This window comes from Tachypleus tridentatus, chromosome 3 (genome assembly GCF_004210375.1).
Source record: "Tachypleus tridentatus isolate NWPU-2018 chromosome 3, ASM421037v1, whole genome shotgun sequence".
NCBI classification, from domain to species: domain Eukaryota; kingdom Metazoa; phylum Arthropoda; class Merostomata; order Xiphosura; family Limulidae; genus Tachypleus; species Tachypleus tridentatus.
This window is the reverse complement of record NC_134827.1, coordinates 62,447,187-62,471,648: the sequence shown is the minus strand read 5'-3', so window position 1 is coordinate 62,471,648 and position 24,462 is coordinate 62,447,187. Positions and strand designations below refer to the sequence as shown.

At 32.1% G+C, this 24,462-nt stretch overlaps 1 protein-coding gene across 1 annotated transcript in view; it reads right to left on the bottom strand.

The window, feature by feature from the left end:
• LOC143246978 (uncharacterized) overlaps positions 1 to 24,462 on the bottom strand; it is a 136,852-nt gene that overhangs the window by 83,057 nt on the left and 29,333 nt on the right. The gene's annotated exons all lie outside the window — the stretch shown is intronic.

The window sequence follows — 24,462 nt, the reverse complement described above, 5'->3', positions numbered from 1 at the left end:
GTAAACTTGTAACATTCCGTCTCATGTATTAACACTAGTACAGTAACAACTAAGTAAACTTGTAACATTCCGTCTCATGTATTAACACTAGTACAGTAACAACTAAGTAAACTTGTAACATTCCGTCTCATGTATTAACACTAGTACAGTAACAACTAAGTAAACTTGTAACATTCCGTCTCATGTATTAACACTAGTACAGTAACAACTAAGTAAACTTGTAACATTCCGTCTCATGTATTAACACTAGTACAGTAACAACTAAGTAAACTTGTAACATTCCGTCTCATGTATTAACACTAGTACAGTAACAACTAAGTAAACTTGTAACATTCCGTCTCATGTATTAACACTAGTACAGTAACAACTAAGTAAACTTGTAACATTCCGTCTCATGTATTAACACTAGTACAGTAACAACTAAGTAAACTTGTAACATTCCGTCTCATGTATTAACACTAGTACAGTAACAACTAAGTAAACTTGTAACATTCCGTCTCATGTATTAACACTAGTACAGTAACAACTAAGTAAACTTGTAACATTCCGTCTCATGTATTAACACTAGTACAGTAACAACTAAGTAAACTTGTAACATTCCGTCTCATGTATTAACACTAGTACAGTAACAACTAAGTAAACTTGTAACATTCCGTCTCATGTATTAACACTAGTACAGTAACAACTAAGTAAACTTGTAACATTCCGTCTCATGTATTAACACTAGTACAGTAACAACTAAGTAAACTTGTAACATTCCGTCTCATGTATTAACACTAGTACAGTAACAACTAAGTAAACTTGTAACATTCCGTCTCATGTATTAACACTAGTACAGTAACAACTAAGTAAACTTGTAACATTCCGTCTCATGTATTAACACTAGTACAGTAACAACTAAGTAAACTTGTAACATTCCGTCTCATGTATTAACACTAGTACAGTAACAACTAAGTAAACTTGTAACATTCCGTCTCATGTATTAACACTAGTACAGTAACAACTAAGTAAACTTGTAACATTCCGTCTCATGTATTAACACTAGTACAGTAACAACTAAGTAAACTTGTAACATTCCGTCTCATGTATTAACACTAGTACAGTAACAACTAAGTAAACTTGTAACATTCCGTCTCATGTATTAACACTAGTACAGTAACAACTAAGTAAACTTGTAACATTCCGTCTCATGTATTAACACTAGTACAGTAACAACTAAGTAAACTTGTAACATTCCGTCTCATGTATTAACACTAGTACAGTAACAACTAAGTAAACTTGTAACATTCCGTCTCATTAACACTAGTATTAACACTAGTACAGTAACAACTAAGTAAACTTGTAACATTCCGTCTCATGTATTAACACTAGTACAGTAACAACTAAGTAAACTTGTAACATTCCGTCTCATGTATTAACACTAGTACAGTAACAACTAAGTAAACTTGTAACATTCCGTCTCAGTTATTAACACTAGTACAGTAACAACTAAGTAAACTTGTAACATTCCGTCTCATGTATTAACACTAGTACAGTAACAACTAAGTAAACTTGTAACATTCCGTCTCATGTATTAACACTAGTACAGTAACAACTAAGTAAACTTGTAACATTCCGTCTCATGTATTAACACTAGTACAGTAACAACTAAGTAAACTTGTAACATTCCGTCTCATGTATTAACACTAGTACAGTAACAACTAAGTAAACTTGTAACATTCCGTCTCAGGTATTAACACTAGTACAGTAACAACTAAGTAAACTTGTAACATTCCGTCTCATGTATTAACACTAGTACAGTAACAACTAAGTAAACTTGTAACATTCCGTCTCATGTATTAACACTAGTACAGTAACAACTAAGTAAACTTGTAACATTCCGTCTCATGTATTAACACTAGTACAGTAACAACTAAGTAAACTTGTAACATTCCGTCTCATGTATTAACACTAGTACAGTAACAACTAAGTAAACTTGTAACATTCCGTCTCATGTATTAACACTAGTACAGTAACAACTAAGTAAACTTGTAACATTCCGTCTCATGTATTAACACTAGTACAGTAACAACTAAGTAAGCTTGTAACATTCCGTCTCAGTTATTAACACTAGTACAGTAACAACTAAGTAAACTTGTAACATTCCGTCTCATGTATTAACACTAGTACAGTAACAACTAAGTAAACTTGTAACATTCCGTCTCATGTATTAACACTAGTACAGTAACAACTAAGTAAACTTGTAACATTCCGTCTCATGTATTAACACTAGTACAGTAACAACTAAGTAAACTTGTAACATTCCGTCTCATGTATTAACACTAGTACAGTAACAACTAAGTAAACTTGTAACATTCCGTCTCATGTATTAACACTAGTACAGTAACAACTAAGTAAACTTGTAACATTCCGTCTCATGTATTAACACTAGTACAGTAACAACTAAGTAAACTTGTAACATTCCGTCTCATGTATTAACACTAGTACAGTAACAACTAAGTAAACTTGTAACATTCCGTCTCATGTATTAACACTAGTACAGTAACAACTAAGTAAACTTGTAACATTCCGTCTCATGTATTAACACTAGTACAGTAACAACTAAGTAAACTTGTAACATTCCGTCTCATGTATTAACACTAGTACAGTAACAACTAAGTAAACTTGTAACATTCCGTCTCATGTATTAACACTAGTACAGTAACAACTAAGTAAACTTGTAACATTCCGTCTCATGTATTAACACTAGTACAGTAACAACTAAGTAAACTTGTAACATTCCGTCTCATGTATTAACACTAGTACAGTAACAACTAAGTAAACTTGTAACATTCCGTCTCATGTATTAACACTAGTACAGTAACAACTAAGTAAACTTGTAACATTCCGTCTCATGTATTAACACTAGTACAGTAACAACTAAGTAAACTTGTAACATTCCGTCTCATGTATTAACAATAGTACAGTAACAACTAAGTAAACTTCTAAAATTCCATCTCATGTATTAACACTAGTACAGTAACAACTAAGTAAACTTGTAACATTCTGTCTCATGTATTAACACTAGTACAGTAACAACTAAGTAAACTTCTAACAGTAAGCTTCTAACATTCCGTCTCAGTTATTAACACTAGTAGAGTAACAACTAGGTAAACTTGTAACATTCCGTCTCATGTATTAACACTAGTACAGTAACAACTAACAACTAACAGTAACAACTAAGTAAACTTGTAACATTCCGTCTCATGTATTAACACTAGTACAGTAACAACTAAGTAAACTTGTAACATTCCGTCTCATGTATTAACACTAGTACAGTAACAACTAAGTAAACTTGTAACATTCCGTCTCATGTATTAACACTAGTACAGTAACAACTAAGTAAACTTGTAACATTCCGTCTCATGTATTAACACTAGTACAGTAACAACTAAGTAAACTTGTAACATTCCGTCTCATATATTAACACTAGTACAGTAACAACTAAGTAAACTTGTAACATTCCGTCTCATGTATTAACACTAGTACAGTAACAACTAAGTAAACTTGTAACATTCCGTCTCACTAGTACAGTAACAACTAAGTAAACAACATCCGTCTCAATTATTAACATTAGTACAGTAACAACTAAGTAAACTTGTAACATTCCGTCTCATGTATTAACACTAGTACAGTAACAACTAAGTAAACTTGTAACATTCCGTCTCATGTATTAACACTAGTACAGTAACAACTAAGTAAACTTGTAACATTCCGTCTCATGTATTAACACTAGTACAGTAACAACTAAGTAAACTTGTAACATTCCGTCTCATGTATTAACACTAGTACAGTAACAACTAAGTAAACTTGTAACATTCCGTCTCATGTATTAACACTAGTACAGTAACAACTAAGTAAACTTGTAACATTCCGTCTCATGTATTAACACTAGTACAGTAACAACTAAGTAAACTTGTAACATTCCGTCTCATGTATTAACACTAGTACAGTAACAACTAAGTAAACTTGTAACATTCCGTCTCATGTATTAACACTAGTACAGTAACAACTAAGTAAACTTGTAACATTCCGTCTCATGTATTAACACTAGTACAGTAACAACTAAGTAAACTTGTAACATTCCGTCTCATGTATTAACACTAGTACAGTAACAACTAAGTAAACTTGTAACATTCCGTCTCATGTATTAACACTAGTACAGTAACAACTAAGTAAACTTGTAACATTCCGTCTCATGTATTAACACTAGTACAGTAACAACTAAGTAAACTTGTAACATTCCGTCTCATGTATTAACACTAGTACAGTAACAACTAAGTAAACTTGTAACATTCCGTCTCATGTATTAACACTAGTACAGTAACAACTAAGTAAACTTGTAACATTCCGTCTCAGGTATTAACACTAGTACAGTAACAACTAAGTAAACTTGTAACATTCCGTCTCATGTATTAACACTAGTACAGTAACAACTAAGTAAACTTGTAACATTCCGTCTCAGTTATTAACACTAGTACAGTAACAACTAAGTAAACTTGTAACATTCCGTCTCATGTATTAACACTAGTACAGTAACAACTAAGTAAACTTGTAACATTCCGTCTCAAGTATTAACACTAGTACAGTAACAACTAAGTAAACTTGTAACATTCCGTCTCATGTATTAACACTAGTACAGTAACAACTAAGTAAACTTGTAACATTCCGTCTCATGTATTAACACTAGTACAGTAACAACTAAGTAAACTTGTAACATTCCGTCTCATGTATTAACACTAGTACAGTAACAACTAAGTAAACTTGTAACATTCCGTCTCATGTATTAACACTAGTACAGTAACAACTAAGTAAACTTGTAACATTCCGTCTCATGTATTAACACTAGTACAGTAACAACTAAGTAAACTTGTAACATTCCGTCTCATGTATTAACACTAGTACAGTAACAACTAAGTAAACTTGTAACATTCCGTCTCATGTATTAACACTAGTACAGTAACAACTAAGTAAACTTGTAACATTCCGTCTCATGTATTAACACTAGTACAGTAACAACTAAGTAAACTTGTAACATTCCGTCTCATGTATTAACACTAGTACAGTAACAACTAAGTAAACTTGTAACATTCCGTCTCATGTATTAACACTAGTACAGTAACAACTAAGTAAACTTGTAACATTCCGTCTCATGTATTAACACTAGTACAGTAACAACTAAGTAAACTTGTAACATTCCGTCTCATGTATTAACACTAGTACAGTAACAACTAAGTAAACTTGTAACATTCCGTCTCATGTATTAACACTAGTACAGTAACAACTAAGTAAACTTGTAACATTCCGTCTCATGTATTAACACTAGTACAGTAACAACTAAGTAAACTTGTAACATTCCGTCTCATGTATTAACACTAGTACAGTAACAACTAAGTAAACTTGTAACATTCCGTCTCATGTATTAACACTAGTACAGTAACAACTAAGTAAACTTGTAACATTCCGTCTCATGTATTAACACTAGTACAGTAACAACTAAGTAAACTTGTAACATTCCGTCTCATGTATTAACACTAGTACAGTAACAACTAAGTAAACTTGTAACATTCCGTCTCATGTATTAACACTAGTACAGTAACAACTAAGTAAACTTCTAACATTCCATCTCATGTATTAACACTAGTACAGTAACAACTAAGTAAACTTGTAACATTCCGTCTCATGTATTAACACTAGTACAGTAACAACTAAGTAAACTTGTAACATTCCGTCTCATGTATTAACACTAGTACAGTAACAACTAAGTAAACTTGTAACATTCCGTCTCATGTATTAACACTAGTACAGTAACAACTAAGTAAACTTGTAACATTCCGTCTCATGTATTAACACTAGTACAGTAACAACTAAGTAAACTTGTAACATTCCGTCTCAGGTATTAACACTAGTACAGTAACAACTAAGTAAACTTGTAACATTCCGTCTCATGTATTAACACTAGTACAGTAACAACTAAGTAAACTTGTAACATTCCGTCTCATGTATTAACACTAGTACAGTAACAACTAAGTAAACTTGTAACATTCCGTCTCATGTATTAACACTAGTACAGTAACAACTAAGTAAACTTGTAACATTCCGTCTCATGTATTAACACTAGTACAGTAACAACTAAGTAAACTTGTAACATTCCGTCTCATGTATTAACACTAGTACAGTAACAACTAAGTAAACTTGTAACATTCCGTCTCATGTATTAACACTAGTACAGTAACAACTAAGTAAACTTGTAACATTCCGTCTCATGTATTAACACTAGTACAGTAACAACTAAGTAAACTTGTAACATTCCGTCTCATGTATTAACACTAGTACAGTAACAACTAAGTAAACTTGTAACATTCCGTCTCATGTATTAACACTAGTACAGTAACAACTAAGTAAACTTGTAACATTCCGTCTCATGTATTAACACTAGTACAGTAACAACTAAGTAAACTTCTAACATTCCGTCTCATGTATTAACACTAGTACAGTAACAACTAAGTAAACTTGTAACATTCCGTCTCATGTATTAACACTAGTACAGTAACAACTAAGTAAACTTGTAACATTCCGTCTCATGTATTAACACTAGTACAGTAACAACTAAGTAAACTTGTAACATTCCGTCTCATGTATTAACACTAGTACAGTAACAACTAAGTAAACTTGTAACATTCCGTCTCATGTATTAACACTAGTACAGTAACAACTAAGTAAACTTGTAACATTCCGTCTCATGTATTAACACTAGTACAGTAACAACTAAGTAAACTTGTAACATTCCGTCTCATGTATTAACACTAGTACAGTAACAACTAAGTAAACTTGTAACATTCCGTCTCATGTATTAACACTAGTACAGTAACAACTAAGTAAACTTGTAACATTCCGTCTCATGTATTAACACTAGTACAGTAACAACTAAGTAAACTTGTAACATTCCGTCTCATGTATTAACACTAGTACAGTAACAACTAAGTAAACTTGTAACATTCCGTCTCATGTATTAACACTAGTACAGTAACAACTAAGTAAACTTGTAACATTCCGTCTCATGTATTAACACTAGTACAGTAACAACTAAGTAAACTTGTAACATTCCGTCTCATGTATTAACACTAGTACAGTAACAACTAAGTAAACTTGTAACATTCCGTCTCATGTATTAACACTAGTACAGTAACAACTAAGTAAACTTGTAACATTCCGTCTCATGTATTAACACTAGTACAGTAACAACTAAGTAAACTTGTAACATTCCGTCTCATGTATTAACACTAGTACAGTAACAACTAAGTAAACTTGTAACATTCCGTCTCATGTATTAACACTAGTACAGTAACAACTAAGTAAACTTGTAACATTCCGTCTCATGTATTAACACTAGTACAGTAACAACTAAGTAAACTTGTAACATTCCGTCTCATGTATTAACACTAGTACAGTAACAACTAAGTAAACTTGTAACATTCCGTCTCATGTATTAACACTAGTACAGTAACAACTAAGTAAACTTGTAACATTCCGTCTCATGTATTAACACTAGTACAGTAACAACTAAGTAAACTTGTAACATTCCGTCTCATGTATTAACACTAGTACAGTAACAACTAAGTAAACTTGTAACATTCCGTCTCATGTATTAACACTAGTACAGTAACAACTAAGTAAACTTGTAACATTCCGTCTCATGTATTAACACTAGTACAGTAACAACTAAGTAAACTTGTAACATTCCGTCTCATGTATTAACACTAGTACAGTAACAACTAAGTAAACTTGTAACATTCCGTCTCATGTATTAACACTAGTACAGTAACAACTAAGTAAACTTGTAACATTCCGTCTCATGTATTAACACTAGTACAGTAACAACTAAGTAAACTTGTAACATTCCGTCTCATGTATTAACACTAGTACAGTAACAACTAAGTAAACTTGTAACATTCCGTCTCATGTATTAACACTAGTACAGTAACAACTAAGTAAACTTGTAACATTCCGTCTCATGTATTAACACTAGTACAGTAACAACTAAGTAAACTTGTAACATTCCGTCTCATGTATTAACACTAGTACAGTAACAACTAAGTAAACTTGTAACATTCCGTCTCATGTATTAACACTAGTACAGTAACAACTAAGTAAACTTGTAACATTCCGTCTCATGTATTAACACTAGTACAGTAACAACTAAGTAAACTTGTAACATTCCGTCTCATGTATTAACACTAGTACAGTAACAACTAAGTAAACTTGTAACATTCCGTCTCATGTATTAACACTAGTACAGTAACAACTAAGTAAACTTGTAACATTCCGTCTCATGTATTAACACTAGTACAGTAACAACTAAGTAAACTTGTAACATTCCGTCTCATGTATTAACACTAGTACAGTAACAACTAAGTAAACTTGTAACATTCCGTCTCATGTATTAACACTAGTACAGTAACAACTAAGTAAACTTGTAACATTCCGTCTCATGTATTAACACTAGTACAGTAACAACTAAGTAAACTTGTAACATTCCGTCTCATGTATTAACACTAGTACAGTAACAACTAAGTAAACTTGTAACATTCCGTCTCATGTATTAACACTAGTACAGTAACAACTAAGTAAACTTGTAACATTCCGTCTCATGTATTAACACTAGTACAGTAACAACTAAGTAAACTTGTAACATTCCGTCTCATGTATTAACACTAGTACAGTAACAACTAAGTAAACTTGTAACATTCCGTCTCATGTATTAACACTAGTACAGTAACAACTAAGTAAACTTGTAACATTCCGTCTCATGTATTAACACTAGTACAGTAACAACTAAGTAAACTTGTAACATTCCGTCTCATGTATTAACACTAGTACAGTAACAACTAAGTAAACTTGTAACATTCCGTCTCATGTATTAACACTAGTACAGTAACAACTAAGTAAACTTGTAACATTCCGTCTCATGTATTAACACTAGTACAGTAACAACTAAGTAAACTTGTAACATTCCGTCTCATGTATTAACACTAGTACAGTAACAACTAAGTAAACTTGTAACATTCCGTCTCATGTATTAACACTAGTACAGTAACAACTAAGTAAACTTGTAACATTCCGTCTCATGTATTAACACTAGTACAGTAACAACTAAGTAAACTTAGTAGAGTAACAACTAAGTAAACTTGTAACATTCCGTCTCATGTATTAACACTAGTACAGTAACAACTAAGTAAACTTGTAACATTCCGTCTCATGTATTAACACTAGTACAGTAACAACTAAGTAAACTTGTAACATTCCGTCTCATGTATTAACACTAGTACAGTAACAACTAAGTAAACTTGTAACATTCCGTCTCATGTATTAACACTAGTACAGTAACAACTAAGTAAACTTGTAACATTCCGTCTCATGTATTAACACTAGTACAGTAACAACTAAGTAAACTTGTAACATTCCGTCTCATGTATTAACACTAGTACAGTAACAACTAAGTAAACTTGTAACATTCCGTCTCATGTATTAACACTAGTACAGTAACAACTAAGTAAACTTGTAACATTCCGTCTCATGTATTAACACTAGTACAGTAACAACTAAGTAAACTTGTAACATTCCGTCTCATGTATTAACACTAGTACAGTAACAACTAAGTAAACTTGTAACATTCCGTCTCATGTATTAACACTAGTACAGTAACAACTAAGTAAACTTGTAACATTCCGTCTCATGTATTAACACTAGTACAGTAACAACTAAGTAAACTTGTAACATTCCGTCTCATGTATTAACACTAGTACAGTAACAACTAAGTAAACTTGTAACATTCCGTCTCATGTATTAACACTAGTACAGTAACAACTAAGTAAACTTGTAACATTCCGTCTCATGTATTAACACTAGTACAGTAACAACTAAGTAAACTTGTAACATTCCGTCTCATGTATTAACACTAGTACAGTAACAACTAAGTAAACTTGTAACATTCCGTCTCATGTATTAACACTAGTACAGTAACAACTAAGTAAACTTGTAACATTCCGTCTCATGTATTAACACTAGTACAGTAACAACTAAGTAAACTTGTAACATTCCGTCTCATGTATTAACACTAGTACAGTAACAACTAAGTAAACTTGTAACATTCCGTCTCATGTATTAACACTAGTACAGTAACAACTAAGTAAACTTGTAACATTCCGTCTCATGTATTAACACTAGTACAGTAACAACTAAGTAAACTTGTAACATTCCGTCTCATGTATTAACACTAGTACAGTAACAACTAAGTAAACTTGTAACATTCCGTCTCATGTATTAACACTAGTACAGTAACAACTAAGTAAACTTGTAACATTCCGTCTCATGTATTAACACTAGTACAGTAACAACTAAGTAAACTTGTAACATTCCGTCTCATGTATTAACACTAGTACAGTAACAACTAAGTAAACTTGTAACATTCCGTCTCATGTATTAACACTAGTACAGTAACAACTAAGTAAACTTGTAACATTCCGTCTCATGTATTAACACTAGTACAGTAACAACTAAGTAAACTTGTAACATTCCGTCTCATGTATTAACACTAGTACAGTAACAACTAAGTAAACTTGTAACATTCCGTCTCATGTATTAACACTAGTACAGTAACAACTAAGTAAACTTGTAACATTCCGTCTCATGTATTAACACTAGTACAGTAACAACTAAGTAAACTTGTAACATTCCGTCTCATGTATTAACACTAGTACAGTAACAACTAAGTAAACTTGTAACATTCCGTCTCATGTATTAACACTAGTACAGTAACAACTAAGTAAACTTGTAACATTCCGTCTCATGTATTAACACTAGTACAGTAACAACTAAGTAAACTTGTAACATTCCGTCTCATGTATTAACACTAGTACAGTAACAACTAAGTAAACTTGTAACATTCCGTCTCATGTATTAACACTAGTACAGTAACAACTAAGTAAACTTGTAACATTCCGTCTCATGTATTAACACTAGTACAGTAACAACTAAGTAAACTTGTAACATTCCGTCTCATGTATTAACACTAGTACAGTAACAACTAAGTAAACTTGTAACATTCCGTCTCATGTATTAACACTAGTACAGTAACAACTAAGTAAACTTGTAACATTCCGTCTCATGTATTAACACTAGTACAGTAACAACTAAGTAAACTTGTAACATTCCGTCTCAGGTATTAACACTAGTACAGTAACAACTAAGTAAACTTGTAACATTCCGTCTCATGTATTAACACTAGTACAGTAACAACTAAGTAAACTTGTAACATTCCGTCTCATGTATTAACACTAGTACAGTAACAACTAAGTAAACTTGTAACATTCCGTCTCATGTATTAACACTAGTACAGTAACAACTAAGTAAACTTGTAACATTCCGTCTCATGTATTAACACTAGTACAGTAACAACTAAGTAAACTTGTAACATTCCGTCTCATGTATTAACACTAGTACAGTAACAACTAAGTAAACTTGTAACATTCCGTCTCATGTATTAACACTAGTACAGTAACAACTAAGTAAACTTGTAACATTCCGTCTCATGTATTAACACTAGTACAGTAACAACTAAGTAAACTTGTAACATTCCGTCTCATGTATTAACACTAGTACAGTAACAACTAAGTAAACTTGTAACATTCCGTCTCATGTATTAACACTAGTACAGTAACAACTAAGTAAACTTGTAACATTCCGTCTCATGTATTAACACTAGTACAGTAACAACTAAGTAAACATTCTAACATTCCGTCTCATGTATTAACACTAGTACAGTAACAACTAAGTAAACTTGTAACATTCCGTCTCATGTATTAACACTAGTACAGTAACAACTAAGTAAACTTGTAACATTCCGTCTCATGTATTAACACTAGTACAGTAACAACTAAGTAAACTTGTAACATTCCGTCTCATGTATTAACACTAGTACAGTAACAACTAAGTAAACTTGTAACATTCCGTCTCATGTATTAACACTAGTACAGTAACAACTAAGTAAACTTGTAACATTCCGTCTCATGTATTAACACTAGTACAGTAACAACTAAGTAAACTTGTAACATTCCGTCTCATGTATTAACACTAGTACAGTAACAACTAAGTAAACTTGTAACATTCCGTCTCATGTATTAACACTAGTACAGTAACAACTAAGTAAACTTGTAACATTCCGTCTCATGTATTAACACTAGTACAGTAACAACTAAGTAAACTTGTAACATTCCGTCTCATGTATTAACACTAGTACAGTAACAACTAAGTAAACTTGTAACATTCCGTCTCATGTATTAACACTAGTACAGTAACAACTAAGTAAACTTGTAACATTCCGTCTCATGTATTAACACTAGTACAGTAACAACTAAGTAAACTTGTAACATTCCGTCTCATGTATTAACACTAGTACAGTAACAACTAAGTAAACTTGTAACATTCCGTCTCATGTATTAACACTAGTACAGTAACAACTAAGTAAACTTGTAACATTCCGTCTCATGTATTAACACTAGTACAGTAACAACTAAGTAAACTTGTAACATTCCGTCTCATGTATTAACACTAGTACAGTAACAACTAAGTAAACTTGTAACATTCCGTCTCATGTATTAACACTAGTACAGTAACAACTAAGTAAACTTGTAACATTCCGTCTCATGTATTAACACTAGTACAGTAACAACTAAGTAAACTTGTAACATTCCGTCTCATGTATTAACACTAGTACAGTAACAACTAAGTAAACTTGTAACATTCCGTCTCATGTATTAACACTAGTACAGTAACAACTAAGTAAACTTGTAACATTCCGTCTCATGTATTAACACTAGTACAGTAACAACTAAGTAAACTTGTAACATTCCGTCTCATGTATTAACACTAGTACAGTAACAACTAAGTAAACTTGTAACATTCCGTCTCATGTATTAACACTAGTACAGTAACAACTAAGTAAACTTGTAACATTCCGTCTCATGTATTAACACTAGTACAGTAACAACTAAGTAAACTTGTAACATTCCGTCTCATGTATTAACACTAGTACAGTAACAACTAAGTAAACTTGTAACATTCCGTCTCATGTATTAACACTAGTACAGTAACAACTAAGTAAACTTGTAACATTCCGTCTCATGTATTAACACTAGTACAGTAACAACTAAGTAAACTTGTAACATTCCGTCTCATGTATTAACACTAGTACAGTAACAACTAAGTAAACTTGTAACATTCCGTCTCATGTATTAACACTAGTACAGTAACAACTAAGTAAACTTGTAACATTCCGTCTCATGTATTAACACTAGTACAGTAACAACTAAGTAAACTTGTAACATTCCGTCTCATGTATTAACACTAGTACAGTAACAACTAAGTAAACTTGTAACATTCCGTCTCATGTATTAACACTAGTACAGTAACAACTAAGTAAACTTGTAACATTCCGTCTCATGTATTAACACTAGTACAGTAACAACTAAGTAAACTTGTAACATTCCGTCTCATGTATTAACACTAGTACAGTAACAACTAAGTAAACTTGTAACATTCCGTCTCATGTATTAACACTAGTACAGTAACAACTAAGTAAACTTGTAACATTCCGTCTCAACATTCCGTCTCATATTAACACTAGTACAGTAACAACTAAGTAAACTTGTAACATTCCGTCTCATGTATTAACACTAGTACAGTAACAACTAAGTAAACTTGTAACATTCCGTCTCATGTATTAACACTAGTACAGTAACAACTAAGTAAACTTGTAACATTCCGTCTCATGTATTAACACTAGTACAGTAACAACTAAGTAAACTTGTAACATTCCGTCTCATGTATTAACACTAGTACAGTAACAACTAAGTAAACTTGTAACATTCCGTCTCATGTATTAACACTAGTACAGTAACAACTAAGTAAACTTGTAACATTCCGTCTCATGTATTAACACTAGTACAGTAACAACTAAGTAAACTTGTAACATTCCGTCTCATGTATTAACACTAGTACAGTAACAACTAAGTAAACTTGTAACATTCCGTCTCATGTATTAACACTAGTACAGTAACAACTAAGTAAACTTGTAACATTCCGTCTCATGTATTAACACTAGTACAGTAACAACTAAGTAAACTTGTAACATTCCGTCTCATTCCGTATTAACACTAGTACAGTAACAACTAAGTAAACTTGTAACATTCCGTCTCATGTATTAACACTAGTACAGTAACAACTAAGTAAACTTGTAACATTCCGTCTCATGTATTAACACTAGTACAGTAACAACTAAGTAAACTTGTAACATTCCGTCTCATGTATTAACACTAGTACAGTAACAACTAAGTAAACTTGTAACATTCCGTCTCATGTATTAACACTAGTACAGTAACAACTAAGTAAACTTGTAACATTCCGTCTCATGTATTAACACTAGTACAGTAACAACTAAGTAAACTTGTAACATTCCGTCTCATGTATTAACACTAGTACAGTAACAACTAAGTAAACTTGTAACATTCCGTCTCATGTATTAACACTAGTACAGTAACAACTAAGTAAACTTGTAACATTCCGTCTCATGTATTAACACTAGTACAGTAACAACTAAGTAAACTTGTAACATTCCGTCTCATGTATTAACACTAGTACAGTAACAACTAAGTAAACTTGTAACATTCCGTCTCATGTATTAACACTAGTACAGTAACAACTAAGTAAACTTGTAACATTCCGTCTCATGTATTAACACTAGTACAGTAACAACTAAGTAAACTTGTAACATTCCGTCTCATGTATTAACACTAGTACAGTAACAACTAAGTAAACTTGTAACATTCCGTCTCATGTATTAACACTAGTACAGTAACAACTAAGTAAACTTGTAACATTCCGTCTCATGTATTAACACTAGTACAGTAACAACTAAGTAAACTTGTAACATTCCGTCTCATGTATTAACACTAGTACAGTAACAACTAAGTAAACTTGTAACATTCCGTCTCATGTATTAACACTAGTACAGTAACAACTAAGTAAACTTGTAACATTCCGTCTCATGTATTAACACTTCCGTCTCATGTATTAACACTAGTACAGTAACAACTAAGTAAACTTGTAACATTCCGTCTCATGTATTAACACTAGTACAGTAACAACTAAGTAAACTTGTAACATTCCGTCTCATGTATTAACACTAGTACAGTAACAACTAAGTAAACTTGTAACATTCCGTCTCATGTATTAACACTAGTACAGTAACAACTAAGTAAACTTGTAACATTCCGTCTCATGTATTAACACTAGTACAGTAACAACTAAGTAAACTTGTAACATTCCGTCTCATGTATTAACACTAGTACAGTAACAACTAAGTAAACTTGTAACATTCCGTCTCATGTATTAACACTAGTACAGTAACAACTAAGTAAACTTGTAACATTCCGTCTCATGTATTAACACTAGTACAGTAACAACTAAGTAAACTTGTAACATTCCGTCTCATGTATTAACACTAGTACAGTAACAACTAAGTAAACTTGTAACATTCCGTCTCATTCCGTCTCATGTATTAACACTAGTACAGTAACAACTAAGTAAACTTGTAACATTCCGTCTCATGTATTAACACTAGTACAGTAACAACTAAGTAAACTTGTAACATTCCGTCTCATGTATTAACACTAGTACAGTAACAACTAAGTAAACTTGTAACATTCCGTCTCATGTATTAACACTAGTACAGTAACAACTAAGTAAACTTGTAACATTCCGTCTCATGTATTAACACTAGTACAGTAACAACTAAGTAAACTTGTAACATTCCGTCTCATGTATTAACACTAGTACAGTAACAACTAAGTAAACTTGTAACATTCCGTCTCATGTATTAACACTAGTACAGTAACAACTAAGTAAACTTGTAACATTCCGTCTCATTTATTAACACTAGTACAGTAACAACTAAGTAAACTTGTAACATTCCGTCTCATGTATTAACACTAGTACAGTAACAACTAAGTAAACTTGTAACATTCCGTCTCATGTATTAACACTAGTACAGTAACAACTAAGTAAACTTGTAACATTCCGTCTCATGTATTAACACTAGTACAGTAACAACTAAGTAAACTTGTAACATTCCGTCTCATGTATTAACACTAGTACAGTAACAACTAAGTAAACTTGTAACATTCCGTCTCATGTATTAACACTAGTACAGTAACAACTAAGTAAACTTGTAACATTCCGTCTCATGTATTAACACTAGTACAGTAACAACTAAGTAAACTTGTAACATTCCGTCTCATGTATTAACACTAGTACAGTAACAACTAAGTAAACTTGTAACATTCCGTCTCATGTATTAACACTAGTACAGTAACAACTAAGTAAACTTGTAACATTCCGTCTCATGTATTAACACTAGTACAGTAACAACTAAGTAAACTTGTAACATTCCGTCTCATGTATTAACACTAGTACAGTAACAACTAAGTAAACTTGTAACATTCCGTCTCATGTATTAACACTAGTACAGTAACAACTAAGTAAACTTGTAACATTCCGTCTCATGTATTAACACTAGTACAGTAACAACTAAGTAAACTTGTAACATTCCGTCTCATGTATTAACACTAGTACAGTAACAACTAAGTAAACTTGTAACATTCCGTCTCATGTATTAACACTAGTACAGTAACAACTAAGTAAACTTGTAACATTCCGTCTCATGTATTAACACTAGTACAGTAACAACTAAGTAAACTTGTAACATTCCGTCTCATGTATTAACACTAGTACAGTAACAACTAAGTAAACTTGTAACATTCCGTCTCATGTATTAACACTAGTACAGTAACAACTAAGTAAACTTGTAACATTCCGTCTCAACTAAGTATTAACACTAGTACAGTAACAACTAAGTAAACTTGTAACATTCCGTCTCATGTATTAACACTAGTACAGTAACAACTAAGTAAACTTGTAACATTCCGTCTCATGTATTAACACTAGTACAGTAACAACTAAGTAAACTTGTAACATTCCGTCTCATGTATTAACACTAGTACAGTAACAACTAAGTAAACTTGTAACATTCCGTCTCATGTATTAACACTAGTACAGTAACAACTAAGTAAACTTGTAACATTCCGTCTCATGTATTAACACTAGTACAGTAACAACTAAGTAAACATTCCGTCTTATGTATTAACACTAGTACAGTAACAACTAAGTAAGGCTTGTAACATTCTTCTAACATTCCGTCTCATGTATTAACACTAGTACAGTAACAACTAAGTAAACTTGTAACATTCCGTCTCATGTATTAACACTAGTACAGTAACAACTAAGTAAACTTGTAACATTCCGTCTCATGTATTAACACTAGTACAGTAACAACTAAGTAAACTTGTAACATTCCGTCTCATGTATTAACACTAGTACAGTAACAACTAAGTAAACTTGTAACATTCCGTCTCATGTATTAACACTAGTACAGTAACAACTAAGTAAACTTGTAACATTCCGTCTCATGTATTAACACTAGTACAGTAACAACTAAGTAAACTTGTAACATTCCGTCTCATGTATTAACACTAGTACAGTAACAACTAAGTAAACTTGTAACATTCCGTCTCATGTATTAACACTAGTACAGTAACAACTAAGTAAACTTGTAACATTCCGTCTCATGTATTAACACTAGTACAGTAACAACTAAGTAAACTTGTAACATTCCGTCTCATGTATTAACACTAGTACAGTAACAACTAAGTAAACTTGTAACATTCCGTCTCATGTATTAACACTAGTACAGTAACAACTAAGTAAACTTGTAACATTCCGTCTCATGTATTAACACTAGTACAGTAACAACTAAGTAAACTTGTAACATTCCGTCTCATGTATTAACACTAGTACAGTAACAACTAAGTAAACTTGTAACATTCCGTCTCATGTATTAACACTAGTACAGTAACAACTAAGTAAACTTGTAACATTCCGTCTCATGTATTAACACTAGTACAGTAACAACTAAGTAAACTTGTAACATTCCGTCTCATGTATTAACACTAGTACAGTAACAACTAAGTAAACTTGTAACATTCCGTCTCATGTATTAACACTAGTACAGTAACAACTAAGTAAACTTGTAACATTCCGTCTCATGTATTAACACTAGTACAGTAACAACTAAGTAAACTTGTAACATTCCGTCTCATGTATTAACACTAGTACAGTAACAACTAAGTAAACTTGTAACATTCCGTCTCATGTATTAACACTAGTACAGTAACAACTAAGTAAACTTGTAACATTCCGTCTCATGTATTAACACTAGTACAGTAACAACTAAGTAAACTTGTAACATTCCGTCTCATGTATTAACACTAGTACAGTAACAACTAAGTAAACTTGTAACATTCCGTCTCATGTATTAACACTAGTACAGTAACAACTAAGTAAACTTGTAACATTCCGTCTCATGTATTAACACTAGTACAGTAACAACTAAGTAAACTTGTAACATTCCGTCTCATGTATTAACACTAGTACAGTAACAACTAAGTAAACTTGTAACATTCCGTCTCATGTATTAACACTAGTACAGTAACAACTAAGTAAACTTGTAACATTCCGTCTCATGTATTAACACTAGTACAGTAACAACTAAGTAAACTTGTAACATTCCGTCTCATGTATTAACACTAGTACAGTAACAACTAAGTAAACTTGTAACATTCCGTCTCATGTGTTAACACTAGTACAGTAACAACTAAGTAAACTTGTAACATTCCGTCTCATGTATTAACACTAGTACAGTAACAACTAAGTAAACTTGTAACATTCCGTCTCATGTATTAACACTAGTACAGTAACAACTAAGTAAACTTGTAACATTCCGTCTCATGTATTAACACTAGTACAGTAACAACTAAGTAAACTTGTAACATTCCGTCTCATGTATTAACACTAGTACAGTAACAACAACTAAGTAAACTTGTAACATTCCGTCTCATGTATTAACACTAGTACAGTAACAACTAAGTAAACTTCTAACATTCCGTCTCATGTATTAACACTAGTACAGTAACAACTAAGTAAACTTGTAACATTCCGTCTCATGTATTAACACTAGTACAGTAACAACTAAGTAAACTTGTAACATTCCGTCTCATGTATTAACACTAGTACAGTAACAACTAAGTAAACTTGTAACATTCCGTCTCAGTCTCAGTATTAACACTAGTACAGTAACAACTAAGTAAACTTGTAACATTCCGTCTCATGTATTAACACTAGTACAGTAACAACTAAGTAAACTTGTAACATTCCGTCTCATGTATTAACACTAGTACAGTAACAACTAAGTAAACTTGTAACATTCCGTCTCATGTATTAACACTAGTACAGTAACAACTAAGTAAACTTGTAACATTCCGTCTCATGTATTAACACTAGTACAGTAACAACTAAGTAAACTTGTAACATTCCGTCTCATGTATTAACACTAGTACAGTAACAACTAAGTAAACTTGTAACATTCCGTCTCATGTATTAACACTAGTACAGTAACAACTAAGTAAACTTGTAACATTCCGTCTCATGTATTAACACTAGTACAGTAACAACTAAGTAAACTTGTAACATTCCGTCTCATGTATTAACACTAGTACAGTAACAACTAAGTAAACTTGTAACATTCCGTCTCATGTATTAACACTAGTACAGTAACAACTAAGTAAACTTGTAACATTCCGTCTCATGTATTAACACTAGTACAGTAACAACTAAGTAAACTTGTAACATTCCGTCTCATGTATTAACACTAGTACAGTAACAACTAAGTAAACTTGTAACATTCCGTCTCATGTATTAACACTAGTACAGTAACAACTAAGTAAACTTGTAACATTCCGTCTCATTCCGTATTAACACTAGTACAGTAACAACTAAGTAAACTTGTAACATTCCGTCTCATGTATTAACACTAGTACAGTAACAACTAAGTAAACTTGTAACATTCCGTCTCATGTATTAACACTAGTACAGTAACAACTAAGTAAACTTGTAACATTCCGTCTCATGTATTAACACTAGTACAGTAACAACTAAGTAAACTTGTAACATTCCGTCTCAGTTATTAACACTAGTACAGTAACAACTAAGTAAACTTGTAACATTCCGTCTCATGTATTAACACTAGTACAGTAACAACTAAGTAAACTTGTAACATTCCGTCTCACGTATTAACACTAGTACAGTAACAACTAAGTAAACTTGTAACATTCCGTCTCATGTATTAACACTAGTACAGTAACAACTAAGTAAACTTGTAACATTCCGTCTCATGTATTAACACTAGTACAGTAACAACTAAGTAAACTTGTAACATTCCGTCTCATGTATTAACACTAGTACAGTAACAACTAAGTAAACTTGTAACATTCCGTCTCATGTATTAACACTAGTACAGTAACAACTAAGTAAACTTGTAACATTCCGTCTCATGTATTAACACTAGTACAGTAACAACTAAGTAAACTTGTAACATTCCGTCTCAGGTATTAACACTAGTACAGTAACAACTAAGTAAACTTGTAACATTCCGTCTCATGTATTAACACTAGTACAGTAACAACTAAGTAAACTTGTAACATTCCGTCTCATGTATTAACACTAGTACAGTAACAACTAAGTAAACTTGTAACATTCCGTCTCATGTATTAACACTAGTACAGTAACAACTAAGTAAACTTGTAACATTCTGTCTCATGTATTAACACTAGTACAGTAACAACTAAGTAAACTTGTAACATTCCGTCTCATGTATTAACACTAGTACAGTAACAACTAAGTAAACTTGTAACATTCCGTCTCATGTATTAACACTAGTACAGTAACAACTAAGTAAACTTGTAACATTCCGTCTCATGTATTAACACTAGTACAGTAACAACTAAGTAAACTTGTAACATTCCGTCTCATGTATTAACACTAGTACAGTAACAACTAAGTAAACTTGTAACATTCCGTCTCATGTATTAACACTAGTACAGTAACAACTAAGTAAACTTGTAACATTCCGTCTCATGTATTAACACTAGTACAGTAACAACTAAGTAAACTTGTAACATTCCGTCTCATGTATTAACACTAGTACAGTAACAACTAAGTAAACTTGTAACATTCCGTCTCATGTATTAACACTAGTACAGTAACAACTAAGTAAACTTGTAACATTCCGTCTCATGTATTAACACTAGTACAGTAACAACTAAGTAAACTTGTAACATTCCGTCTCATGTATTAACACTAGTACAGTAACAACTAAGTAAACTTGTAACATTCCGTCTCATGTATTAACACTAGTACAGTAACAACTAAGTAAACTTGTAACATTCCGTCTCATGTATTAACACTAGTACAGTAACAACTAAGTAAACTTGTAACATTCCGTCTCATGTATTAACACTAGTACAGTAACAACTAAGTAAACTTGTAACATTCCGTCTCATGTATTAACACTAGTACAGTAACAACTAAGTAAACTTGTAACATTCCGTCTCATGTATTAACACTAGTACAGTAACAACTAAGTAAACTTGTAACATTCCGTCTCATGTATTAACACTAGTACAGTAACAACTAAGTAAACTTGTAACATTCCGTCTCATGTATTAACACTAGTACAGTAACAACTAAGTAAACTTGTAACATTCCGTCTCATGTATTAACACTAGTACAGTAACAACTAAGTAAACTTGTAACATTCCGTCTCATGTATTAACACTAGTACAGTAACAACTAAGTAAACTTGTAACATTCCGTCTCATGTATTAACACTAGTACAGTAACAACTAAGTAAACTTGTAACATTCCGTCTCATGTATTAACACTAGTACAGTAACAACTAAGTAAACTTGTAACATTCCGTCTCATGTATTAACACTAGTACAGTAACAACTAAGTAAACTTGTAACATTCCGTCTCAGGTATTAACACTAGTACAGTAACAACTAAGTAAACTTGTAACATTCCGTCTCATGTATTAACACTAGTACAGTAACAACTAAGTAAACTTGTAACATTCCGTCTCATGTATTAACACTAGTACAGTAACAACTAAGTAAACTTGTAACATTCCGTCTCATGTATTAACACTAGTACAGTAACAACTAAGTAAACTTGTAACATTCCGTCTCATGTATTAACACTAGTACAGTAACAACTAAGTAAACTTGTAACATTCCGTCTCATGTATTAACACTTGTACAGTAACAACTAAGTAAACTTGTAACATTCCGTCTCATGTATTAACACTAGTACAGTAACAACTAAGTAAACTTGTAACATTCCGTCTCATGTATTAACACTAGTACAGTAACAACTAAGTAAACTTGTAACATTCCGTCTCATGTATTAACACTAGTACAGTAACAACTAAGTAAACTTGTAACATTCCGTCTCATGTATTAACACTAGTACAGTAACAACTAAGTAAACTTGTAACATTCCGTCTCATGTATTAACACTAGTACAGTAACAACTAAGTAAACTTGTAACATTCCGTCTCATGTATTAACACTAGTACAGTAACAACTAAGTAAACTTGTAACATTCCGTCTCATGTATTAACACTAGTACAGTAACAACTAAGTAAACTTGTAACATTCCGTCTCATGTATTAACACTAGTACAGTAACAACTAAGTAAACTTGTAACATTCCGTCTCATGTATTAACACTAGTACAGTAACAACTAAGTAAACTTGTAACATTCCGTCTCATGTATTAACACTAGTACAGTAACAACTAAGTAAACTTGTAACATTCCGTCTCATGTATTAACACTAGTACAGTAACAACTAAGTAAACTTGTAACATTCCGTCTCATGTATTAACACTAGTACAGTAACAACTAAGTAAACTTGTAACATTCCGTCTCATGTATTAACACTAGTACAGTAACAACTAAGTAAACTTGTAACATTCCGTCTCATGTATTAACACTAGTACAGTAACAACTAAGTAAACTTGTAACATTCCGTCTCATGTATTAACACTAGTACAGTAACAACTAAGTAAACTTGTAACATTCCGTCTCATGTATTAACACTAGTACAGTAACAACTAAGTAAACTTGTAACATTCCGTCTCATGTATTAACACTAGTACAGTAACAACTAAGTAAACTTGTAACATTCCGTCTCATGTATTAACACTAGTACAGTAACAACTAAGTAAACTTGTAACATTCCGTCTCATGTATTAACACTAGTACAGTAACAACTAAGTAAACTTGTAACATTCCGTCTCATGTATTAACACTAGTACAGTAACAACTAAGTAAACTTGTAACATTCCGTCTCATGTATTAACACTAGTACAGTAACAACTAAGTAAACTTGTAACATTCCGTCTCATGTATTAACACTAGTACAGTAACAACTAAGTAAACTTGTAACATTCCGTCTCATGTATTAACACTAGTACAGTAACAACTAAGTAAACTTGTAACATTCCGTCTCATGTATTAACACTAGTACAGTAACAACTAAGTAAACTTGTAACATTCCGTCTCATGTATTAACACTAGTACAGTAACAACTAAGTAAACTTCTCATGTATTAACACTAGTAACAACTAAGTCCATTCCGTCTCATGTATTAACACTAGTACAGTAACAACTAAGTAAACTTGTAACATTCCGTCTCATGTATTAACACTAGTACAGTAACAACTAAGTAAACTTGTAACATTCCGTCTCATGTATTAACACTAGTACAGTAACAACTAAGTAAACTTGTAACATTCCGTCTCATGTATTAACACTAGTACAGTAACAACTAAGTAAACTTGTAACATTCCGTCTCATGTATTAACACTAGTACAGTAACAACTAAGTAAACTTGTAACATTCCGTCTCATGTATTAACACTAGTACAGTAACAACTAAGTAAACTTGTAACATTCCGTCTCATGTATTAACACTAGTACAGTAACAACTAAGTAAACTTGTAACATTCCGTCTCATGTATTAACACTAGTACAGTAACAACTAAGTAAACTTGTAACATTCCGTCTCATGTATTAACACTAGTACAGTAACAACTAAGTAAACTTGTAACATTCCGTCTCATGTATTAACACTAGTACAGTAACAACTAAGTAAACTTGTAACATTCCGTCTCATGTATTAACACTAGTACAGTAACAACTAAGTAAACTTGTAACATTCCGTCTCATATATTAACACTAGTACAGTAACAACTAAGTAAACTTGTAACATTCCGTCTCATGTATTAACACTAGTACAGTAACAACTAAGTAAACTTGTAACATTCCGTCTCATGTATTAACACTAGTACAG